Genomic DNA, 26,389 nt, shown 5'->3' with positions numbered 1-26,389 from the left:
TAATGTTGTCGTTTAGAAGTTTTTGAAGTTGATTATTTGCTCCCTTGAATGTGGCACCATTGTCACAAAAGATCTTGGATGGTTTACCCCTTCTAGAAATGAATCTTTTTAATGAAGCTAAAAAAGTATCTGTTGTTAGATCAGAGAGTAACTCCATATAGTCTAAGAGCTGGGAGCGGATTTTGTGCGTGATAAGTAATATGGAAAAACTATAAGAGGATATGTTGAATTAGTTGTGTACATGACTTTCACCAACGGCCGGAAACCAGAGTTGGGGCCGAGGGTAGTTATAAGGGGTCAAAGTCGCGGATTTTATTATTTTTTTTATGACGCTCATGATCGAGATAGTGCACCAAAATTTGGGAATAAGTAGGTCATGACGTACCTAAGTAAAATCTCTAGGGGCTCAACGCTGCGTGGCCGACAAAGGGGTGGGGGTAGGGGTGAATATAAAAAATATAAGGGGTTTTTTGCGACGTTCGCGATTGAGATAGTGCACCAAAATTTGGGTATAAGTAGACCATGACATAAATAATTAAAATCCCCAGATCCGGAAACCAGAGTCGGGAAGGAAGGTAGTTATAAGGGGTCAAAATTCCGTTTTTTATTATTTTTTTTTGTGACGCTCATGATCGAGATAGGGCGCCAAAATTTGGGAATAAGTAGGTCATGACGTAACTAAGTAAAATCTCCAGGAGTGGAACGCTGCGTGGCCGACAAAGGGGTGGGGCAGGGGTGAATATAAAAAAATGTAAGGGGTTTCTTGCGACGTTCGTGATTGAGATAGTGCACCAAAATTTGGGAATTAGTAAACCATGACATAACTAATTAATCTCCCCAGAGACGAAAACCAGAGTGGCGGACGAGGGTAGTTATAAGGGGTAAAATCGCGGTTTTTATTATTTTTTTTTGTGGCGCTCATGATGGAGATAGTGCACCAAAATTTGGGAGAAAGTAGGTTATGACGTAACTAAGTAAAAGCTTCAGGGGCGGAACGCTGCTTGGGGTACAAAGGGGTGGTAGGCAGGGGTGAGTATAAAAATGTATGGGGTTTTTTTGCCGTTCGTGATCGAGATTTGTGATCGAGTGCACCAAAATTTGGGAATAAGTAGATCATGACATTACGAAGTAAAATCTCCAGGGGCGAAACACTGCGTGGGGGACAAATGTTGTGCCGGGTCACAAAAAAAAATAATACACACTGCGACTTTGACCCCTTAAAACTACCCTCATCCCCAACTCTGGCTTCCGGCTCCGGGGATTTTACTTAGCTAAGTCATGGTCTACTTATTCCCAAATTTTGGTGCACTATCTCAATATAGCACGTCGCAAAAAACCCCTTAGGTTTTTTATATTCACACCTACCCCCACCCCTTTATCGGCCACGCAGCGTTCCACCCCTGGAGATTGTACTTAGTTACCCCATGACCTACTTATTCCCAAATTTTGGTGCACCATCTCGATCATGAGCGTCACAAAAAAAAAATAATAAAAACGGCGGTTTTGACCCCTTATAACTACCCTCATGCCCAACTCTGGTTTCCGGCTCTGAGCATTTTACTTAGTTATGTCATGGGCTACTTATTCCCAAATTTTGGTGTACTCCCTCAATCACGAACGTCGCAAAAAAACCCCTTATATTTTTTCTATTCACCCCTGCCCCACCCCTTTGTCGGCCACGCAGCGTGCCACCCCTGGAAATTTTACTTAGTTACGCCATGATCTACTTATTCCCAAATTTTGGTGCACTCTCTCGATCATGAGCGTCACAAAAAAAATAATAAAAACGGCGACTTTGACCCCTTATAACTACCCTCATCCCCAACTCTGGTTTCCGGCTCTGGGGATTTTACTTAGTAATGTCATGATCTGCTTATTCCCAAATTTTGGTCCACTATCTCAATCACGAACGTCTCAAAAAACCCTTTATATTTGTATATTCACCCCTACCCCCACCCCTTTTTCGGCCACGCAGCATTCCGCTCCTAGAGGTTTTACTTAGTTACGTCATGACCTACTTATTCCCAAATTTTGGTGCACTCTCTCGATCATGAGCGTCATAAAAAAAATAATAAATTCCGCGATTTTGACCCCTTATAACTACCCTCGGCCCCAACTCTGGTTTCCGGCCGTTGGTGAAAGTCAGGTACACAACTAATTCAACATATCCCCGTATAGTTTTTCCATATTACTTATCACGCACAAAATCCGCTTCTATCTCTCCGACTAATATGAATTGCCTTCACAGAAAAGCAAACAAACAATGCTATATATGCCTTTGTCGTTATAGACTTTCTAATCCGTGACTGTTTAATTTGGAAGGGACCACAGAAGTCTATACCAACATTCTGAAAGACCCTCGATGAACGTACCCGTTGTTCAGGAAGAGATCCCATTAACTGTTCACTGCACTTGGCCTTACATTTAAAACAGGTTACGCATTTGTGCAAAATCCTTTTAATTTCTTTAGTGGCACTAATAATCCAAAAATTTTGATTTAATGAACTTAAAACTTGTTTCGGACCTGCATGTAAAAGTCTTAAGTGCTCTCTGTGAATCAAAAGATCAGTGATATGATTGTTTTTGGGAACGATCAAAGGATGTTTTTTATTAAAAGAAATATCTGAGTTCTCCAGTCTACCACCAACTCTTAACAGTCCCTGAGAGTCCAAGAAAGGATATAAAGAATTTAAATTAGACTTAATTGCTGTGTTGTTGGTTAGACATTTTATTTCCTCAGAAAAATGAAAACTTTGTTCATACTTAATAATGGTTTTAAGGCTATTTTCTAGTTCTACAACTGTTAAACTTCCAGTAATCTTTTTATTTTTATTTTTTATATTATTTACAAATCGTAGGCAATAAGCCACTATTTTTTGAAGTTTTGTTAAGCTAGAGAATTTTATGAAGAAAGATTCTGGTTTGACCTTAGCTAAAGTGACAACTTTATATTCAGGCAAATGGTCTGGAGTAGAAAATGGAATTTCAAAGTGCAAGAATTCAATATTTGAAAGAATTTCAGGACCATTAAACCAAAGATTGTTTGAATTAATTTCATGAGGTTCAAGTCCACGAGAAAGACAATCTGCTGGATTTTCCTTAGTGTTTATATACAACCATTTAAATTCGGATGTCATTTCTTGAATTTTAATAATTCTATTGGCAACATAGGGATTCAATTTCAAAGGTTCGGATTTTATCCAAGCTAAGACAATGTTTGAATCTGAATATAAAAATACCTTACTGACTTTATCTTTTAACAGTTCAAAAACCTTGTGAGATAGTTTTGAAAGCAACAAAGCACTGTTCAGTTCAAGTCTTGGCATAGTTAGTTTTTTGTTTATAGGAACAATCCTAGATTTGGAACAAATCAAATTTACATGTACTTTATTTTCAAAAATAGTCCTCGCATAAATAACAGCTCCATATGCAATCAAGGAGGAGTCACAAAAGCCAACTATTTCAATATGAAGAGCACCAGTAAAGTTTAAATTTCTTTGGACAGTCACTGTGGGCATGCTCATTAAGCTTTCAACAAAATTTTTCCAAGTGTCAAGTAACTCACTGGAAATTATAGCATCCCATTTGACCTTACTTAACCAAAGTTTTTGCATAATTACCTTAGCAGCTACTAAAACTGGGCCCACTAATCCCAAAGGATCATAAAATTTGGAAACAAAACTGAGAATCTGTCTTTTAGTTACACATTCATTTATATCAACTTTTGGACAACTAAATTTAAAATTATCTGTTTTTGTATCATAAGTCAATCCCAGAGTCTTTACCGTTAAATCGTTTTTGCTGATGTTAATTTCATCAAAATTTTGTTTATTTTTAGGAATATCATTTAAAATTTGTAAATTATTTGAGCACCATTTGTGCAACTCGAAGGACCTTAATTTGAGCAGCGAGATAAGTTCATTTTTTAGTTTTATCGTTTCTTCGATTGTGTCACACCCACACAAAATATCATCAACGTAGGTGTTATTAAGAAGAGCTTTAGAAGCCAAAGGATAGCGTTTACCTTCAGTTCGGGCTAATTCTACCAAACATCTGGTAGCTAAAAAGGAAGAACTTCTTAAACCATATGTTACAGTTTGAAGTTGAATACATTGTAAACTGCCATTTTTCTCTCGCCACAAAATATTTTGTAACTGGCAATGGTCTGGATGTACCAAAACCATTCTATACATTTGTTTAATATCTGTCAAAAGGACGTAATTATATTTTCTAAAAAGAACAAGAATATCGAAGAGCTCATTTTGAACTACAGCACCATTATAGAGATAATCATTGATGCATTTTTTCTTTTTTGATTTCATGCTGCCATCAAAGACTACTCTTAATTTTGTTGTTTTTTTGTCTTCACGTATCACTGGATGGTGAGGCATGAAGTATAAAGAACCACTATTTAAGTCATATGTACTAAAACTTACTATTTTTGCATGCTTTAGAGCTAAATATTCATCAATAAAACTTTTGTATTGAGAGTACAGCTCAGGATTGACTTTAAATCTTTTTTCTAGATTTTCAAAGCGTTTTAATGCTACAGAAAATGAATCTCCTAAATCCAAATCAGGTAGATTTTGTTTTAATGGTAATTTAACTTGGTATTTATTATTTATTACTTGCAAAGAATTTTCAAAATTAATCTCACAAGCTTCCTGCTCTGTCGAATATTCCGGAAAAATTTCTGGAACCTTCTCGGTTTCCCAAAATTGAGAAACAATATTTTCTAAATTATTTTTCATGCTTAAATGAAAAGCAGAAAAATTACAAATTTGTAGTGATGGAGCAGAACCACTAACTATGAACCCAAATAGAGTATTTTGTAATATAATCTGGTCTACTTGTATTTTATCGGAGAGCAAAATATGAAATGAAATATTTGCCCCAAACAATATATCAATTGTGCCAGATTTATTGAAGTCATCATCAGACAATTTAATATTTTTAGGAATATTTAAATTTGAAACATTGAAATTTGTTTGTGGTATATCACTAGTAATTTTATCAACCACAGAACATTTTATATTTGTGCTATAATCAAACACACATGACTCAATTTTTAAATTTACAGCCTTTTGCACATTGGTAATATTCTCAGAAATACCTAAGATATTGACATTATTATTAAATGTTTTTAAGTTTAATTTACTTACCAATCTACTTGTTACTAATGATATTTGAGATCCTGTATCCAGGAGACCTCTGGCAGTGATATAATCACCCCTTTTTGTTCTAATTTTTACCTTCACTGTTGGTAACAGAACATTATTAATGTTTTCATTTATTGAACCAAATGTAGTCACCCTATCGTCTGCATTACCACTGTTACCCTGTCCAGTGCTGTCTAATGGAGTTTGTCTGTCCACATGCAGAAGAGAATTATGTTCTTTTCGACAAACTGAACACCTGAAACTCATTTTACACCTACCAGGATGATTATTCAAACAAATTCGACAAGCCTTATGACTGTCTATAAAAGACACTCTATCATTTACTGAAACAGATTTGAAACTGGAACAATTATAAATTTTATGGCCTGAGGATGAACAAAAGCTACACCTGGTTTCTAATTTGACTTTACTTGTAGCCAAGTGAGTTTTTTGATACCTTTCTTTGTTAGTGCTACATTTTTTATCTGGAGTGGTTACAGTTTCTAAAGCTGTAGCCCTATTTTCAATATAAGATAAGAAATCTTTTAAATTTGGCAATTTTGAGTTGTCCCTATCAATTTGAAATGATCTATTAGTATAGTGATCTAGTTTTTTAGTTAAAATGCAAATAAGGATCATATCCCAACTTTCTACGGGTTGCTTTAAGTTTTTTAGTGCACCTAACTGCTGTCTCACTTTACTAATGAACTCACGTAAGGCGGTGGAAGTTCCTTTTTGAATGGAGGGAATGTCAAGTAGTGAATAAATGTGAGAATTTATTAATATTGTTTCATTGTTATAACGGTTATCTAACATTCTCAATGCATCATTATAAGAGTCATTTGTTAGAGGTAGATCATTTATTAGGCTTCTTGCCTCTCCTTCCAAATGATTCTTTAAATGAAAAAGTTTTTCAACATTTTGCAGTGACTTATTTCTATCAAAAACAGCTAGAAATAAATCTATAAAAGGTCTATAACTTGTTAAATCTTTGCCGTCATAACAAGGAATTTCTATTCGTGGAATATTTGAAGAATAAAAAGAATTATTTACATCTTGTGGATTAGTACTTACGCTCTGTATTACTGTTTTTGAGAGTTGACTATTAATTTTAGCTAATGTGTCAAAGTATTCCTCTCTAATATTATCAATGGAATCTGCATACCCCTGTTCACAACATAAAATTTCACAATGAAGATCTTGAAGTTTATTAAAATTTTCTATTAGTAAGTCTTTCCTAGTTTGTAATTGATTAATTATTAATTCAGAAATTTCTTTGTCCAAATGTTTTTCAACAAACCTTGTAATAGTTTTAATAGACTGAATTTCTTGAGATTTTTTAGTTTTTAGCATTTCAATATCCTTTTTAGCGGGCATTTTTTTTTTTTTATATGAATCTACCTAAAACTTAAAAGGTAAAAAAAACTATTTTAAATATCAAAATAACAAAAATGTTGACGATTATTTACAAACCAAAACACAAACAGTCAATTTATTTAATTTTGTATTCACTGTCAATGTCAGTTTTCTGTCACTTCATATATGATCGATTTCATAAAACATCGATTATTTCTCTCGATCGCTTGATAACCATTCGACGTCGGTCGTTCGCCCTCTTTTACATAGATGGCGCTATTGTATGAGCTTGACGTTTTACAAAATTAATTTTTTAATGATTTTTCTTTTTTGTAATTTCTTTTCTAATAATTTCTTTTTTGTTCAATAATTTCTTCTTTTTTTTTTTTATTAGGTGTGTTTCTTACCTTCTGGAAATTGAGTAATTCCTAGCTTCTTTTTATTTCCGGCTCGACTGGATCAAACTTGATGTTGGATTTTTGCAACACCAAGGAAATAATTTTACACTGGTTTTACACTTCTGAAGCTAGGAATAACTAAAGACACTTTTCACAACTAATATTTTATTACAATAACACAAACTTTTGGTATTAAAGTAATTTTTGTGTGGGATCGGACACACGCCCTACTTTCCCGTTTTTTATTATCTTATTATTCTATATAACAACACCTTGGCAACGAACCTTTTTTTTTGAATATTGCGCCTTTGTGTACACTTTGAATTATAGAACATAAAAACATAGAAACATCTTTGTGAAGTGTACACAAGGCGCAAACCACTAAATAAAATATTGAAACAAAATATACTTTTACTAAATATTAATGTTGGGAATTTATTTCTCCAACAGCTGCCTTAACAATTCTTCTTCTGGAATAGCTAGATTTTCCAGCTTCGTACTTTGTCGTCTGCGTTTCTGTTACAATCTTTGAGGACGGCTTCAGCTTCCGCAGTGTAATCACAAAACCCAAGCCTGTTCAGAGCTAAAAAATAATGACTATAATAAATTTCACCTAGTCAAAAATTTTGATGAGAAAGTATTGACGAGGTTAAAAAAACATAAATATAAGCCTTCTCGAAGCCAGACTATAGGTCGCAAAGAAAACAGGAACTAAAGAAGACAAAATAAGCTATGACACAACTACTGATGGAAAGAAGACAACTGCTACTACTGGCGGAAAACAAAACGCCATACTCAAGAATACATAGAACTTAATAAAATCATATAAAACTATCTAATAATTAGGAAATTAACTAAAACACAATGTACAAAAATGGAACTAGAACTAGGGCATAGACGCAAAATGTCGCCTGTCAAAATGTTCAACGTGTTTTAAATGTATTATTTTCGATTCCTGAGAAAACTAATAATAGTGTAGGAAACAAAGGTTGAACCTTGCAAAATGGACACTGTTTAATATATATAGCTGTGTAACAGCGTAGCAAGGGGCTGCGTGCTAGACATGACATGGCTAACTTCAAGCCAGTCAACATGGTTGTCACTTGTATGATTTATTGTATGTAAGATGTTTAGTAAGTTTTATAAAAATATATAAGTTTACTCAGTACTATGATTGTTTGACTTATAACCCATTAAATAAAGTAGTTTAAACATGGCGCAGTCAAACAGCTAGTTGGGTTACAGTTTACAGTCGAAAAGCTAAATTTATAGCAACTTGTACACGAGGTACCATACATAACCTACAATGGCAGTGATGGGAATAAATGTAAAATTACCACCAGATTTTGACCTGCAGGATCAAAATGCTGCAAGCGAATGGAAGTTCTGGAAGACTAGTTTCGAAGATTATTTACTAGCAACGGGACAAGACCAGTCAGCAGATAAAATGAAAATGTCAATTTTAAGAAATATAATTGGGGCTGAGTCTGCCAAAATTATGTCCACATTCGAGATCCCAGAAGCCGAAAATAACAAGTATGACTTGATGATATCACTAATCGATAAGTATGTTAATCCAAGGATGAATGAATCATTTGAAAGATACAATTTTATCATGAGGGTCCAGAAAGAAGGAGAGTCGTTTGAGCAGTTTCTTACTAGTTGTAGACATTTGATTCGAACATGTAATTATAATGAAATTGATCCAGAACAAACAGCCGAAGATAAAGCTCTGAGAGACAAAATATTAATGGGCATCAGAGATCCAGTTACTAGAGAAGCTCTATTGAGAGTGGACAAACTTACCCTACAAAAAGCCATCGAATTTTGTAGAACTAGTGAACAAAGTAAGAACCAAAATTTGAAATTTCATACCGAAAGAAAAGATGTAGACATAGGAGAAGTTCGTAAAGATAGGTACCAGGGCCATAGAAATTATAATAACTCTAGAAGTAAAGCGAATACCAATGAAAAATTCAAGTGTAAAAGATGTCAATCAACTCATGGGGCCAGAGAATGTCCAGCGTATGGAAAGAAATGTAAGAAATGTGGGCTTTTAAACCATTTTGCAAAGTCGTGTAGAGTGAAGAATATTGATGTCATAGATGAAGATAGCAGTGATGGATCAGCTGATAGTTTTGTAGGAAATGTCAATAAAGTATACCAAAATGTAAGTAGTCAAAATATTTGGGATGAAATTATAGAAATTGAAAACAAGAGAATTAAAGTAAAACTTGACACAGGTGCAGATGTAAGTATAATTCCATTAAAAAATTTTAAGAAAATTGATAAACAATTTAAAATTAGGGATAATCATTATGTACTGAAAGGGTTTGAGGGTACTCAGGCTAAAACAATGGGTGTCGTAAATTTATTTTGTAAACATAAAAATAAGTATGTTTACGAGGATTTTACAATTATTAATGGGGCAACTCGAGTTCTTTTAAGTGGTAAATTATGTATTGATTTGGGGTTAGTTAAACGAATCAACAATATTGAGAGTTGTGGTACTTTAGAATTAGCAGAAAGGGATAAATTTATAAACCTTAACCCTGAAGTTTTTAGAGGTCATGGTAAATTTTGTGGTAAACATAGGATCACTACAGTAGACAATTTTGAGCCAGTAAGTTACCCACCTGTAAATGTACCTGTCGCAATTAGAGATAATTTAAAAAATGAATTAGATAGGTTGACAAAAAGAGGGGCAATTGTCAAAGTTAACGAAATTGACCCCAGGGCAAGCATAAACCGCATTGTTATTGTGGAAAAGCAAAATGGTAAGTTACGTTTATGCTTAGACCCATTAGATCTAAACAAACAAATAGTCCGCAAACCAAGAGTAGTACATAAATTGGAAGATGTTTGTGCACAAATGATAGGTAAAAAGATATTTTCTGTATTTGATCTCTCTGAAGGGTATCATCATTTAGAACTTGACGAGACATCATCATGGAAATGCTGTTTTGCAACTTCTTATGGAATTTTCAGATATAAAGTATTGCCATATGGATTATCAAATTCCCAAGATCTGTTTCAAGAAGTAGTAGAAGATAAATTTAAAGGTATAGAGAATTTATTGATTTGTCATGATGATATGATTGTTATGGGAACAACAAAAGAAGAACATGATACAACTGTTAAAAAAGTGTTAGAAAGGGCTAAAGAAGTAGGAGCAAAGTTTAATGGGGACAAATTTCAATATTGTCAAGAAGAGGTCAGATTTATGGGTCAAGTTTTTTCACATAAAGGGATGCAAATAGATCCTGACAGAGTGGAATCACTTTGTAAACTTGAAAAACCAAATAGTAAAGTAGAATTACAAAGAATTTTGGGCGCATTTAATTACGTTAGACGGTACATTCCGAACATGGCTGAACATATTCAACCTCTTTGTCAATTACTTAAAAATAATGTAGAATGGGTGTGGCTCCCGTCACATCAAAAATGTTTTGATAATTTAAAGAACATAATTTGTAAATCACCAGCGTTAGTCCCTTATGATCCTAATCAAAAAATTATTTTACAATGTGATGCATCTAAAAATGGTTTAGGTGTTTGTATGTTCCAGAAATATGATTCTATTTTAAAATTAGTAGCTTGTGCATCACGAAATATGAATGATAGTGAAATAAATTATAGTCAGACTGAGAAGGAACTATTGGCAATTTATTATGCTACTCAAAAATTTCACAATTTTATTTATAATTTTGATGTTGACGTTCAATCAGATCACAAACCTATAATCTCCATTATGAAGAAGCCAATTTCCAAAATTGGATCAGTTAGACTCCAACGTTTAAGGCTTAAACTTCTCAAGTACAGATTAAATGTATATTTTGTTCCTGGGAAAGACATACATTTTGCTGATATGCTATCTAGGTCCAGTTTAAATATAGAGACACATGACCCAGAAATGTTTGAAATGGTCCACTCAGTGAGTAAACATTTACCTATGAGCCAGGAAAAGCAATCTGAGTTAAGACTAGCTACTAGCCAGGATGAGGCATTAGCAGTAATTTTTGATTTTTATTATAATGGGTGGCCAAAAGAAAAAAATGTTCCTCAAGTGTGTAAAAAGTACTATGGTATAAGAGATTCACTGTATTTTGAAGCTGGCATCGCATTTATTGATGACAAAATAATTATTCCGAAAAAACTTAGGCTTGACATGATAAAATTGCTTCACAAAGGCCATATAGGAGTCAGTAAAACTATAAACAAAGCCAGGAGTATATATTATTGGCCAGGACTTAATGATGATGTGACAAACTATATAAAAAAATGCAGGATATGTGAGAAATACAGACCAAATAATTTTAAAGAACCAATGATGCCTCATGACATTCCCAGACTAAGATTCAATAAAGTTGGTACAGACATTTTAGAGTATGGTTCAAAAGCATATTTAGTAATTGTAGACTATTTTTCGCATTGGTTGGACATTTCAATATTAAAAGATAAAACCTCCAGTTCAGTAATCAACTCATTTCAAGATACTTTTAGTAGATTTGGATATCCAGAAATTTTAATTGCAGATAATCTACCATTTACTTCGGTAAAATGTAAAAATTATTATAGAGAAAAAGACATTACAATTATGACATGCACTCCACATTACCACCAGAGTAATGGACTTGCAGAAAAAGCAGTCAATATAAGCAAACAAATTTTAAGAAAGAGTAATGAGGAAAATGTTGATTTTAGAGATTTGGTGATGGAATATAATAATACCTGCATAATAAATCTTGATGCATCTCCAGCTCAAATTTTACAGAGCAGGATCCTGAGAGGACAATTACCAACTACAGCTAATAAATTAGAACCTACAATCCAGAAACAAGTATATAAGAATTTATGCAAAGAAAAAGAGAAATTACAAGTACGTTATGATAAGACAGCACGAAGAAAACCAGTAGAGTTTAGAAAGGGAGATAGGGTAGTAATAAGAAGTTCAAAAGATAATTATTGGCGTAAAGCAATTGTGTTGGAAAAGGCCAATGAACCTAGATCATATTGGGTGAAAAAAGAAGATAACAATAAAATTATTAGACGGAATTCACACCAAATGAAACATTCATACACCACAACACTTGAAAAAGAACTCATTTTAGAACCCGAGTTGTACCCTGATATTCAGTCACAAAGTGTTCATAAAGATACCACTCACATTAACGTAAATGATAGTGTTAATAAAACCATTAGTTGCCCAAGCCCAAATGTAAAATCAGTACCTACATTGAGTCATAAAGTCAACCCAAATATTGAGACTTCTAACAGTTATAAGACGAGAGTTGGTCGTAATATAAAGACCCCTTATAGATATCGATCTTAGGGGGAAGGTGTTTAATATATATAGCTGTGTAACAGCGTAGCAAGGGGCTGCGTGCTAGACATGACATGGCTAACTTCAAGCCAGTCAACATGGTTGTCACTTGTATGATTTATTGTATGTAAGATGTTTAGTAAGTTTTATAAAAATATATAAGTTTACTCAGTACTATGATTGTTTGACTTATAACCCATTAAATAAAGTAGTTTAAACAGACACAAGTCCGGTTTTATTTTTTTTCTTGTATATCAAGGGGTGCTTATTATAAGACTAACTTTTTCTGAAAAAATTTCGCCCCGGAACCTCCCTTTTCAACCCTTGAAAGGGGGTAATTTGTGGTTTTTGCGGAACCTAGCCCTTCCTGTAACTTTTACAAAAAATTTCTTTTATAGAAATATGAAGAGGACTACATTTTCTACGATTTATTTCCGACACCATCTCTCTATCATCCACCGTTTAGCGGGGGTGGCGCCCTAAAGTTGACAAGTTTTTAAAAAAGATGTTTTTTAAAAAAAATATATTTTTCCCTAACTGTAACGGAAATTAAGAAGAAATCCTACGGCAATTATTCACAAATAATTGACTGATTTTTTGGTATAGGTTTCACTTAAGGGTAATTGTCCTTTTTTTAATTGCAGGGTGTTACATTTTAAAAAACCTCTTTTTATACCATCTGAACCGTTTATGCTAGAGTAAAAAGACTTTCAGCGATTACCCATGTACTGGTGCTATTTACAAATTTGTATAATGCACTCCCATTTTTTCCCCGGAACCACCCAAAAAAAAAAGAAGAATTAATAAATAAATTGATTTTCTTGGAATCCTTCACACACAATGCCCTTTATTAATATGCTTTATATATCATTTTGTGCACGTTATTATTACCCATGCATGGACACCAAAAGCAATTTCCTAGTGCAACCCCTGTAGCAAAAAAAAATAAATAAAATGGGGGGTTGAAAATTTTTTTTTGTTTTTTGCTTTTTGATCCATATGGGCATATGCTTCATCAATAGTGCTTTTCAAAAATATATATGGTTATTCCAACATCTCTGCGAAAACCACCCCTATCCTTGAAAATATACTGCAGAAACTACCCCTATCCCTTGGCGAGCATGTTTTTACGATTTTCTCATTACCTATGTATTCTTTTTAAACAAAACTTATGCAAGGTTAAAGACCACTATTTACTCTAAAAATTATGTCCTATTCATTTTTTCGTATAAGCAACCGTTACGGCACAGTGGCGCCGTAAACCTCATATATGCTTTGGAGGGCTCCAGTTTTTGTTTTTTTTTTCGTAATCTGTTCGTTTTATTGATAAAGTACGTATGCAAAATAAAACAGCACAGTGTAACCTACAAATTATGACTTATGCACATTTTACATTCTTTGCTCCCCAAAGCCACAGTGGTGGCCCAAAATAAATTTTTGCATATTTTCGCCACCTACATGCATTTTATTGCATTAATGCTACCTTAACAGCACATATTTACCCTTAGGTGGTCGCTACGCAGTGGCGGATCCAGGGAGGGGTGATGGGGGTGATCATCCCCCCCTCCCAAACCAAGTGATATTATATTCAAAGATTATAAAAATATTAATTTATTTTTATAGAAATTTAACCAATTGGCACCCCCATCTTAACGATGCTGGATCCGCCACTGTCGCTAAAGCATAAAAAGTCATTCTTATAAAAATAATATTAATATAAGTATTTCTATAAAAATAAATGAATATTTTTATAATCTTCAAATATAATATCACTTGGTTTGAGAGGGGTGGGGGTGATCGTCCCCATCACCCCTCCCTGGATCCGCCACTGCTTAGCGACCACTTAGGGGTGAATATTGTGCTATTAAGGTAGCATTAACGCAATAAAATGCGTGTAGGTGACGAAAATATGAAAAAATTTATTTTGGGCCACCACTGTAGCTATGGGGAGCAAAGAATGTAAAATGTGCATAGGTCATGATTTGTAGGTTACACTGTGTTGTTTTATTTTACATAAGTACTTTATCAATAAAACAAACAGATGACGAAAAAATAAACAAAAACTGGAGCCCGTCAAAGCATATATGAGGTTTACGGCGCCACTGTGCCGTAACGGTTGCTTAAACGAAAAAAATGAATACGACCTAATTTTTAGAGTAAATAGTGGTCTTTAACCTTGTATAAATTTTGTTTAAAAAAAAATGAATAGGTAATGAGAAAATCGTAAAAACATGCTGGATAAGGTATAGGGGTAGTTTCTGCAGTATATTTTCAAGGATAGGGGTGATTTGCGCAGGTATGTTGCAATAACCATATATATTTTTGAAAAGCACTATTGATGAAGCATATGCCCATGTGGATCAAAAAGCAAAAAACAAAAAAAAATTTTCAACCCCCCATTTTATTTATTGTTTTTGGCTACAGGGGTTGCACTAGGAAATCGCTTTTAGTGTCCATGCATGGGTAATAATAACTTGCACAAAATGATATATGAAGCATATTAATGAAGGGCATTGTGTGTGAAGGATTCCAAGAAAATCACTTTATTTATTAATTCTTCTTTTTTTTGGGTGGTTCCGGGGAAAAAATGGGGGTGCATTATACAAATTTGTAAATAACACCAGTACATGGGTAATCGCTGAAAGTCTTTTTACTCTAGCATAAACGGTTCAGGTGGTATAAAAAGGGGTTTTTTAAAATGTAACACCCTGTAATTAAAAAAAGGGCAATTACCCTTAAGTGAAACCTATACCAAAAAATCAATCACCTATTTGTGAATAATTTCCGCAGCATTTCTTTTTAATTTCCGTTACAGTTGGGGAAAAATAAATTTTTTTTAAAAACATCTTTTTTAAAAACTTGTCAACTTTGGGGCGCCACCCTTGCTAAACGGTGGATGATAGAGAGATGCTGTCGAAAATAAATCGTAGAAAATATAGTCCTCTTCATATTTCTATAAAAGAAATTTTTTGTAAAAGGTACAGGAAGGGCTACGTTCTGCAAAAACCATAAATTACCCTCTTTAAAGGGGTGAAAAGGGGGGTTCCGGGGCGAAATTTTTTCAGAAAAAGTTAGTCTTATAATAAGCACCCCTTGATATGCCAGAAAAAAAATAAAACGGGACTTGTGTCCATTTTGCAAGGTTCAACCTCTGTTTCCTACACTATAAAACTAATAAATATTATTGAAAAATTTAAACGCAGAATGAAAGATTGCATTATTACTGAGGGCAGAAAGTACCTGAAAAATTCTGTAATGTTTGTTTTAATAAATTACAGGGGTGAAAATAACAGAAAATTTAGTTACATTTTAGATTTTCTAATTGCAAATATTTCATTCAAAAGAAACTTTTTATTTATTCTAAGGGACTTTCGGCCCTCGCTAATAACATAATCTTTCATTCTGTGTTTAAATTTTTCAAAAATACTTATTAGTTTTCTCACGATTCAAAAAAAATTAATACATTTAAAACCAATGAACTGTCGTCTGATGGAATGACCCCGTCCCATAGGGCTTTTCATTCACAGTAATTTGTTTCGAGCTTCTGTCATGTGTCACATAATATTAATATATCTACGTCATACGTTATTGGTATATACACCGGTATATACCACTGGTATATACCACAAACCAAAGACGTACGACGTAGATATATTAATATTATGTGACACGTGACAGAAGTTCGAAACAAATGACAATCGGTCACCAGAGATTTTGATCATCGACGTATCTTTGGGGTATTGTTATGCATTGAGTATTTAAAATGAAAACATGAAATGTATTAAGGCCATTCCTTCTAAAATATAACGGTGAATATCCTGCCTCACAAAAATTTCTTTCTACACGTAAACGTTTACGTGCAGAAAGCCCAGATCAAAAATTCTGTTCACCTGTTATCGAGCCGATAGACAAACCGGACACCCCCTGGGTGGCAGTTAAGAAGCTAAACAATAAAACGATTAACTTGTGGTCATTCTTTTCTTCAGTGGGATTATGGGTAGGTAATTAGAATGTACATTGTAAATTATTGTAGAAACGTGCAAAGTTATATTTTCGAGAACAATATTAATTTAGATTTCAAATTTTTAAATAAAACAAAATTAGATAGGTACAGCGTACAGCATGATATTTTTAGGTCACGGTATTGCTGAGTTGGGCTTTTTTTAATATAATGTCTTATATTTTCTTTTGTTTTTAGGTCATTTTTTTAAGGACAAATTGGCTGTCTTAATTTAAACGTTGATTAAGGCTTGGAAATGTAATACATTTTTGTGAAATGTTGAGAATGTGGCGACACGATACCCTTGCCTCTTGACATATCCTAGACATATAAGTCTTTGTGACTTTATTATTTTAACTATATAGGATCTGGTTGGTTATATAATTCTTTCAATTCTTGGTTGGTTCGCACTGTCTAAAGTTCTCTGGTGCCATCCTTTACGCCCGGTTTCATAATCAACTTAAAGTTAACATTAGTTAAAATTCACTTTAACGTTGACATTTACCCGTATGAATTGCATTGATAGAGGTACCAACTTATAATATAAAGTCCGCATTAACTGATTATGAAACCGGGCGTAACTGCTACATATATTCCTCTAAGAATTCTTCTTTTTGCGATTTTTAAGTTTTGTTATTGTCCATGTTTCACAGGCATTCGTCATTTAGGTCTTATTACAGAATGGTAGATGCTTATTTTCGTACAACTGGATACATAATCTAATTTCAATATTTTTTTGTAACGCAAACCAACAACGATTGGCACTTTGTATTTTGTTGTTAATCATTGTTTATGAGTAATGTTATTATCAGATGTGATCGTAGCTCCCAAATGTTTAAACTGATGAACCCTTTCCTTTCAAAGTTGTTCTGGTGCATTGTAACGTTTTGCCATATTCTGTCTCGCTGCCCCGTTCATGTTGTAGCTATATATTTTGTTTTATCCTCATTTATTCCTCGGATTGTTTTGCGGAATTTCTTAGTCTAATAAAGTCTTCCTTGACACTGATCGTTGTATTTCCTACTACTATATCTATATAATCGCCTAATCGGTGAAAGTTAGTATAATGCGAAGCACTTTTGTTATAGGTATATAATGTGAGGATAATGTAATATAATGCGAGGAGTGTTTCTGTGCTCGTTTTCCTCACAATACGCTACAAAGCGATACTGAAGGGAAGTGAGGATAAGGTATCTCCCTGTTTGAGACTACCGTTGATTGTAAAGAATGTCGACTATTTTCCTTCAATTCTACAGCACTCATAACTCCGTCTACATATATATGCTTTTGTGATATTTATCAATTTCTTTGATATTCCTAGTTCTACCATGGCATTCCACAGTTCCACTCGTATACTACTATCATATGCCTGCTTAAAATCTATAAAAAGCTGGTGTAGTGTCTTGATGCATTCCCAGTATTTATCCATTAACTGCCTAGAGGTATAGCACAAACTATACCTCTATAGTTTATGCAATCCATCTCATCATTTATCACCTTTTTGTGTATCTGAATGACAACACTCTCCTTCCAGGAGGTTGGTAATTGATCTTCTTTCCAGTTTGGCAAATCAGCTTACGAAAGGCATGTGTGTCTCCTCTATTTTTCAAACATTCTGCAGATACAGTGTTGGTTCCTGCGCTTTGTGGTTTTTATGTTTATGGATAGCTCTAGAGTCTTCTTCGACTGTAGATTCTTCTACTATGGGTCCTGCCGTAGAATACACACATTCCTTTCAGGTTCCAGCTGACATGCTCCCAAAATTATGTCTATGAAGCATAGCCTATAATAATTATGATTAAAATTAATTTGAAATCTCTGCCTACATAACTGCTGGGCGAATTGAAACGGATAATGAATTTAGGAACATGAAATATACATGAAATCAATAACAAACATGAACTGATTAGTTAAAGATATGGAAAATGTAAAATTGAATATAATATATTAAATATATGTTAAAGACTAAGTTTTCACTCTAATCTAATGGCATATAAAACAACATAATGTTACTCTACATCCCACCAGAATGAAAACATATGAAATATATGTTCTCACGGAAACAGAAAACTGCTAAGCAAGGTGATTACATTGAATCAATAGACGACGAACTGAACTCCTTATATGTGGCACCAAAAGACTGATTACACAGATTGTTAATATGTGTATAAATGGATACCCCGTTCCTAGCTAATGGAAAGCGGCATAAATTACCTCAATGTACAAAACAAAGAAAAGCAAAAAAAGCTATAGGATGCCTTTCTCTGGAACAAGAAAATAACAGAAAAGATATAATTTAATATCTATTAAACTGGTAAAAAGCATGCTTTTATACGATTGTGAAATGAGGCGATTAACAGAGAGAAATATAAGAAAGACAGAAGCCGCGGAAATGGATGTAATAAGACGAACGCTAAGTACTTCGCTAACGTCTGGAAATTAACACAGAAAAAACAAAAATAATGACTCGGAGGAGAAGAAATATAATCCCACAAAACATTATACATGAAGATGACATTGAAACGGTTGAAAAGTTTACATACCTGGGAGTAGAAATTGAATATATGCCGACGGATCAGAAGATGGAGAAATACGGAAGAGAATAACGCAGGCAAACGGAGCTTATTTTGCCCTCTCCCATATATTTCGGTCTAAAAGTGTCCACCGAAATACAAGGATGAGAATCTATAAAACCTTAATTCGACCAATAACATGCTATGGAAGTGAAACCTGGGTCCTGAAAGAAACATCCAAAAACAAGCTCGACACATTCGAAAGGAAAGTACTGAGGAGGACACTAGGACCTGTGAGGGAAAATGGAATCTTCAGAAGTAGATACAACAACGAGCTTTCTCAACTTTATAAGGAAACACCCCTGTCAGACTTCATTAGAATACAAAGATTGCAATGGGCCGGACATGTGATAAGAATGGGAGAGGATAGGTGATTAAAAAGAGCACAGAATGCTAGAATGCTGGGAAAGAGACCGGTTGGAAAGCCAAGAAAGCGCTGGGAAGACATAGTAAACAGCGACGCACAAGTCCTTTTAGGAGTCCGTGTATGGAGAAGAGCAGCCACAGACAGGCAAGGGTGGAGGCAAAAAATAAAGGAGACCAGGGCTCAATTTGGGCTGTAGTGCCGTAATTTCGAAACGGGAGAGGATAAGAAATGAAGAAATTAGAGCACGCATGAGAATACAAGGTACAGTCATGGATGACAGACAACGAAAGCAGCTCAAATGGTTCGGAAATGTCCAACGAATGAAAAACAGTAGACTCCCGAAACAAGTAATTGCATTGTCACCTACAGGAATACAGAACAGAGAAATACCTAAGAGAACATGGATGAAAAGAATAAGAAACTCAATGAGCTCCAAATCCAAAGAACTTAGAGAAGATCAATGGAACAGCCGAATTGAATGAAAAATGGGATCGGATAACGTCGAAAGACGTTCTAAACGGATTATGCATATCATATACATGATAATACATATAATGAAAAAGTTTATACAAGTAACACGTATTATAAGAATTTGAGTAGCATCATGAGCAAGATCGATAAAATGAAATTACATTTATAAATATAGAATTGTGTAATGTTTCTTTAGAGGGTGTTTTGAAATAAAAATTATAATAAAATTTTGTCAAAAGTCTAAATAATCTTTGTCCATTTATAAGCACTAATTCGTTTTTGTACCTGTAATTACATTATTGATAATCCTACCGACAGGGTTCCTTTACCTGCTGGCTGGCCGTGGGCTGAATATCGACAACAAGGACAGAATGACGGCCGAAAGAGATACCTTTTAGCACGGTATAGAAAGACCGGTATGCTCGTTAACGAATCGAAATGTGTACCCCGACGCGCATGACGTCACCTACGAAGCAACAATACAGAGTTGTACGGTGTTCCAGATGTAGGATCCCGTGTCCCGGTAGATCTATTTGTACATCGTATGGGAGATGAACTGTTTTTACAAAGCCTTTAATTTCGATATTTTTCTATTGTTCAGTCTGTTTAGTTCAGTTTTTGTGTATTAACAAAAACATACCGGGTTGTGCCGTAGCTAATAGTAAAAATTATAATCGGGTGACGAAATGCAAATGCGATCAAATAAATTTGATCATCCAATGCTAAAAAATATTATTGAACAATAGTATCTGAATTCTTTAAAGCAAATTTTATTGTATGGGTGACATGGGTACTGGAAATACTGCCCTTTGGTCTCAGCTGAGTGTGGAATATGACAAAAATTGTTTAATTAATCACCCCTGTGAAAATTCTTTAAATATTTTTGTTTTTGCAGATCCTCCGCATTTGATTAAACTTGCCCAAAATCATGTAATTGATCATGGTTTTGTTATTGACAATAACATAATCAACAATAATTATTTTGAAGCGCTACATATACCAACTTCAGAATTGACAATTGCGCATAAATTGACACCACATCATTTCTGTTTAAAAGGCTCTATGAGGCAAAGAATGAGGCCTGCAGTTCAAGTATTGTCAAATTCTGTAGCAAAAGCTATTAGTTATGCTGGAGAAAATGGACTTATGTCAAAAGATAGTTACTGGAAAGAAATTGCTGGAATTGTTCAGCTATTTAATGATTGGTTTGTGGAATGTTGCAATATTACGGAAACTAGTGAATCTTGTCTCTGCTTGACACAAAAAATGCTGTCCAATTTGATAGAAAAAACTGAAGGTTCGAAAAAATCTCAGTCTGAAGAGGATAAAATACTTCAAAATAAATTTATAGAAGCTCACTACTTGGAGGAGGATCATATAACTGACGATGACATTTTGAAAGTCGCATACAATTATGGGGCGAAGGAAAAAATTCATCGGGACTCTTTAAAGTATGCTGCTGGTTTTGTTGCATACAAATTCAAGTATAAATATAGTTTAGAAAATCCTACAAAAACCTATGAGACACATATGGAACCAGATTGGCTGCATACAGTCTCAAGAGGTACGGTATAACTATATTTTAGTAGGACACGTACAAATAAGATTAAGAGAAGTGAACAGAAAGATTGAATATGAATTTTTCTTATTGGAATCTTTCATTATTGGAACATTCTAAATTAAGCTAATGCTGAAAAATGCAAATCGAAGGTCGAAGATATTTTATAACCTCTAATTTTAAAGGTTAGTTAAGTAATTCGGAAAGTGTTTTTAATATTTAACCATTTTACGTACTTTGTTCAAAGTACTCGTTTTTAGAAATATTCCAGTAACGAATCCGACTATCGCTACCTATATGTATAAAATATAATTCATTTCGATGCTTATTAATTGAAAAGACAGTATTATATTTCTACATAATGAACATACACACTTTATGTAACGGCGAAATGTCAAAAAAGGTTGTTTTATTTTTCAATAATCAGAAAACCTATATACCCAAGAAAAAATGAAAAAATTGTAAACTACACCACCTTATAAAATAAAGTACCAAATATTCATGCTTATATTTGGGGCAAGCGATACTGTTCTAATAGAAACTTTGCTTCGCACGTGACGTCACGCATGAGGTAGCGTGCGTATGGGCATACCGGTCTTTGTCTACCGTGCCTTTTAGCAAAACTTTGAGATTTTTAAAAAAGTTTAAACAAAATAGCTGCTTTGTGTTACCCTTTATGTTAAAAACAAAAACAGTATATTTAACAGTGTATTTAAATTTAAATTTTTTTACGTTAATTTTAAGCAAAAAAGTTAAAAAAAACATATTGTTTAAACAATTTAATAATTGATAAGCAAATAGTGCACTAGAACTTTTTAATACCTTTCATATAAAAAAAGAATTATCTCAATATCTGCCATAGTTTTTGCGTTATTTTGTTTAAACTTTTACATTGGAATTTAGCTATGCTCAGAATCGTGAGGAACAGCCTTAAAATGAAGAATTTGTGTACGGTAAATGTTTTATTAAGTTGCTCATATTACGTACATACGTTTCAATACATACATATGTTTTTATTACGAATTTTAGATGAGGATTTACTTTATTTTTTATGACATTTTAACCTTCAACGAACACCCACCACTGGCAACCCATTGTTATATTTGACGTGACCGCCATGTTTTTGGTGATAAACAAACCAAAAACTGGCTTCACTTTTGGAACATGTGTATTAAATGAGTGTTACCCGTCCTCTCTCTTTCCTTGTCTAAGCCCTATTCAAAACAGAGTGAAGCGAGATTGCAGCCAATCTACAAGAGAGAGGTCCTAGAGAGGACAGAAAAGAGTCAGGGAAAATTTGGGCCGTGTAATTTGAGTTGCCTATATAAACTTAAATCGGGAAATGAAGCTCATATTTTTAACTTGGTATCCAGGGCTGATGTGCAGTAACTATTTCAAAATTTAAATACTTTTTTGTACTATTTAGATACATACGTCAGAATTCTATTCTTAATTAAAAGAAGTACTCGTAGTCTTTCTTTTTGGCATATTCTATTTTGTAGGTTTTAGAACTGAGCCATGATGAGGGGTCTAGATGCAAAACCGGACATTTCCACTTTTTGGTCAAAATTAGTTGAATACACCTCTGTAATCTGTGATTAGAGATCCATATACATAATAACAATTTGATAAAGAGCAAAATTGGACAGTTCCTAGTAGAGAATTGGTTTAGATGCTAAAGTGGACTTTTCCTCCAATTTGAGATAGGGAACAGTAAGTTGTAAATTGTTTTTTTTTTTAAGTTTACTCAGAATGACATAAAGTGGAAATGTCCGGTTTTGAATCTAGACCCCTCATATATTTAATAAATAGGGCTTTTCATTCACAGTCATTTGTTTCGAGCTTCTGTCATGTCTCGTATAATCCGTGTATATCAATATTATACACAGATTATGAAAAGCCCTATACTTATAAGTAATTTTATTGTGTATCATTTAGTGACAATGACAAATCAACAAAACAGTCTACCTCAAGTACATAATATAAATCTAAGTACATTTAAACTACCTATAAATATATTCCTACAACCTATAACGACCACCAGAGTTTTCAGACGCGATTTTGGTCAATGTCCCTCATTTAGAAACCGAAATTTCGTCAAATTGAAGCTCAAATCACCCAAATTTAAAGTTTTGCCGCATTCTAATAAATTAGTAGTCAAGTAGAGAACAGTAAGTAAACCAAAATTATACTACATACTATTGTGTATCAATTTATCAATCAAAGATAGAATAAAAATTTTAATTTTTTTTTAATATAACGCGAGCACATAAATTTGATACACCCTGTATATTGATTTGTAACTATTTATTAGAAGTTAGCTTTTACGCAGTGGGTTTATCCTTAATGAGTTTTTCCCTGAAGAATTAAAGACATTTGTAAATAAGTGAAGTGAAAAGACAATTTATTTCGGATTATAATTTTAAAAGGTTGTTTGTTACGGGAAAGGCAAAATCCACAGGTATTTGTAATTATTAGTTTTTAGAAAAATAAGGTAGAAAAATTTGGAATTTTAAGGCCATTTTGTTTAAGCCCAAGAATATTTGTAGAATTCCCGAAAGTAATTATGATGAGTAGACGTATTTGTTGAAAGAATGCATGGGTTTTTTCGAATGAAAAAAGAGGCATGTGGAGAGAGAAATGTTTCTGATTGGCTTGGCAATTTGGAATGGGGAGAGAGAAGTTTGAATGTTCGGACAAGTTTGGAAAAGGGATTTTATGATGTGACCGGCATCCGAGAAGAGCAGTCAAAAGTTTTCGTGAGTAGTTCAGAAGCAAGTACTAGTGGTTTGTTTGATAGTGAAGACTAGCTGAAAGTGGAACGAGAGACAAATCAAATTGAGAAGAAATACCTCTTTGATTCTGTAAAGTCCATAAGAGAGTAAGTTACAAGAACTCAGTGGCGGCTCGTGATTTTTACTATAGGGGAGGCTATACCTAACTGTAAAATATCTAGACAAATTTGCACTAGCAAAAAAATGCGCCAAAAAATGTAATTTAAGGCCCCATTTTTTGACCATTTTTTATTTACATTTCATAATATCATCCTAATTCATAATTTCATGATATCATATCATTTTAAAAATAGTTAGTCTAATTGTAAAAGTTTAATACCAAAGTTTGTGTCGTTTATTTGTTAACAATTCCATCTATTTTAAATAGATACCTCGCATATCAAAATAAATACAGATTTGAAGTTTTGCAGTCCATACATAATGAAGCTTCAAATTTTTTAAGATACTCAACTAAATTTTTTTAATTCTAAACGCGGCCTACTGCGAATTCAAAAACACCATAAATTACCGATATTTTGCTTTGAGTTAGAGATATCGGAAAAATTTATTTGAGCAAGTTGTTCCAAATATTATTATAAACCCACATACCAAATTTCATAACAAAATTCGCACTTTTTGATTTTTCATTATGTATTTTTAGTCAGGCCCTAAAATTCGTTGTCCCGAGACGCACGCAACCACGCAACGGAGCCGATAAGCTATTCTGCCTCCCTTGGTATATCTCCGGGCAGCGTGTGATGGCACCGTAGATGCCACTGTTAGGAGACCGGGTCTCCTTAAACGCCTGCTGCGCTGCACGGAGCATTAGCAACGGAGACTGTTGGGCTTCTCGGCTCCGTGCTCCGTTCATGCATCTCGGGATAACCCAGGGTCCTGCCTACAATTATATGTAATAAAACTGAGACGCGATCATGCGTTCTAATGCTAATGCTCCGTACGTACGGATAATTAGTGATAATATGGAATTTACACGTTGTATAATAGTGAGAGTTGTAGGTACTTGTTGTTTTCGCGATTCATGATAAACAAAACAGTGTAGAGTGTGTAAAAAATTTATGGGGAGGCTGAGCCTCCCTTGCCTCCTCTGACGAGCCGCCACTGCAAGAACTAGAGTTATTAAAATTATTTGTGACACCAAGTAAAAAAGATACTTGGGGCTCAGGAGGAGATTATTATTGTGAGAAAGAGAGGAGAGAGTTTTTGGAGTTTATTGAACGAGTACTGGTCAAAAGAGACCTGGCTCGTGTTTTGGAGAAATAGTTGCTGGTATGCTGCTGGATTGATGCTGAGAACGGAGAGGGCTTTGATTGGTAGTCTAACATAATCAACAAGGAAGAGCTGTTTGGGTCAAGAGGAGACATCATTGTGTGTGAATCAAAAAGGTCAGTCAATAACTTATGTGATAGATTTTCTTTATAATCAGAAGTTAATATTTTGTGCGTAAAAGCATATGAATTAAGATTCCAACATTTCAAAAATTTAATAGGAAGTACCTAAACCGAATACCTAAATTTGTTTGTTTAGCTTGTTTTGTTAATGGTATCAAGAACAATAGAACAAAGCGATAAATATTTGTTAAATTAGATTAATTTGTATGATAAAAAGGATTTAATTGATACATTTTCAGAGCTTGCTTTTGACAATAAAGGTATTTGTATGTGCTTATTTATGGTATTTCTATTTATTTCCTTTTCCTATTTTATTCCGATAAGGATCAACTAAGAGATACTGAAGCCACGAGAAAGGATAAGTATAAGCTAAGATAATTTAATTATTTTTTTTTATGACAAAAAGAAAGCAGATCATAACAATACCTACTTATCAACAGGGGGCCCTGAAAATAATTCATATGTCCTATCCTATCGTCTTCGATTATATGAGAGTACATACATATAATAATATAATATACAGTTATATAAATCATATACAGTAATAATTAGGTTTGTTCCAACACGACCGAGAACCGTCACGAAACGGTAACGCTCCTGCGCAGTAAACAAAATCCGTTCCAACAAAAATATGATCGTCATCGGATCGTCCTTCCCACTGTTCCAACAAGAATTGTGATCTTTTAGTGACGGTTTCGTGATGATCATTTCAGTAATAGGGAAATAGGGTTTTTCATTGTGTCATTTGTTTCGAGCTTTTGACATGTGTCACATAATATTAATATATCTACGGCATACGTCTTTAGCTTTTATCATTGGATATACCAACAACAATATACATATTGATAGATCAGGTAACCGTTCCAACATCGGTTTCCAAATTACCGTCATGGGACGATAACTGGGCGATACAATTACGAACATGAGCACAACAAACGGTACAAGTAGTTTCGTGACGGTTTCTGGACCGTCCAAAAGTTCATGTTGGAACAAACCTATTA

The 26,389-nt window shown here is 33.9% G+C and overlaps 1 protein-coding gene across 1 annotated transcript in view; it reads left to right on the top strand.

Annotated features, from left to right (window-relative positions):
* The window catches only part of LOC126887057 (zinc finger protein 271-like), a 123,141-nt gene that overhangs the window by 47,008 nt on the left and 49,744 nt on the right, over window positions 1-26,389 (top strand). The window lies entirely within an intron of this gene.

Source organism: Diabrotica virgifera, chromosome 6, assembly GCF_917563875.1.
Source record: "Diabrotica virgifera virgifera chromosome 6, PGI_DIABVI_V3a".
Classification (NCBI taxonomy): domain Eukaryota; kingdom Metazoa; phylum Arthropoda; class Insecta; order Coleoptera; family Chrysomelidae; genus Diabrotica; species Diabrotica virgifera.
Note: the sequence above shows the minus strand (reverse complement) of the source record. Positions and strands in the feature narration are given on the sequence as shown.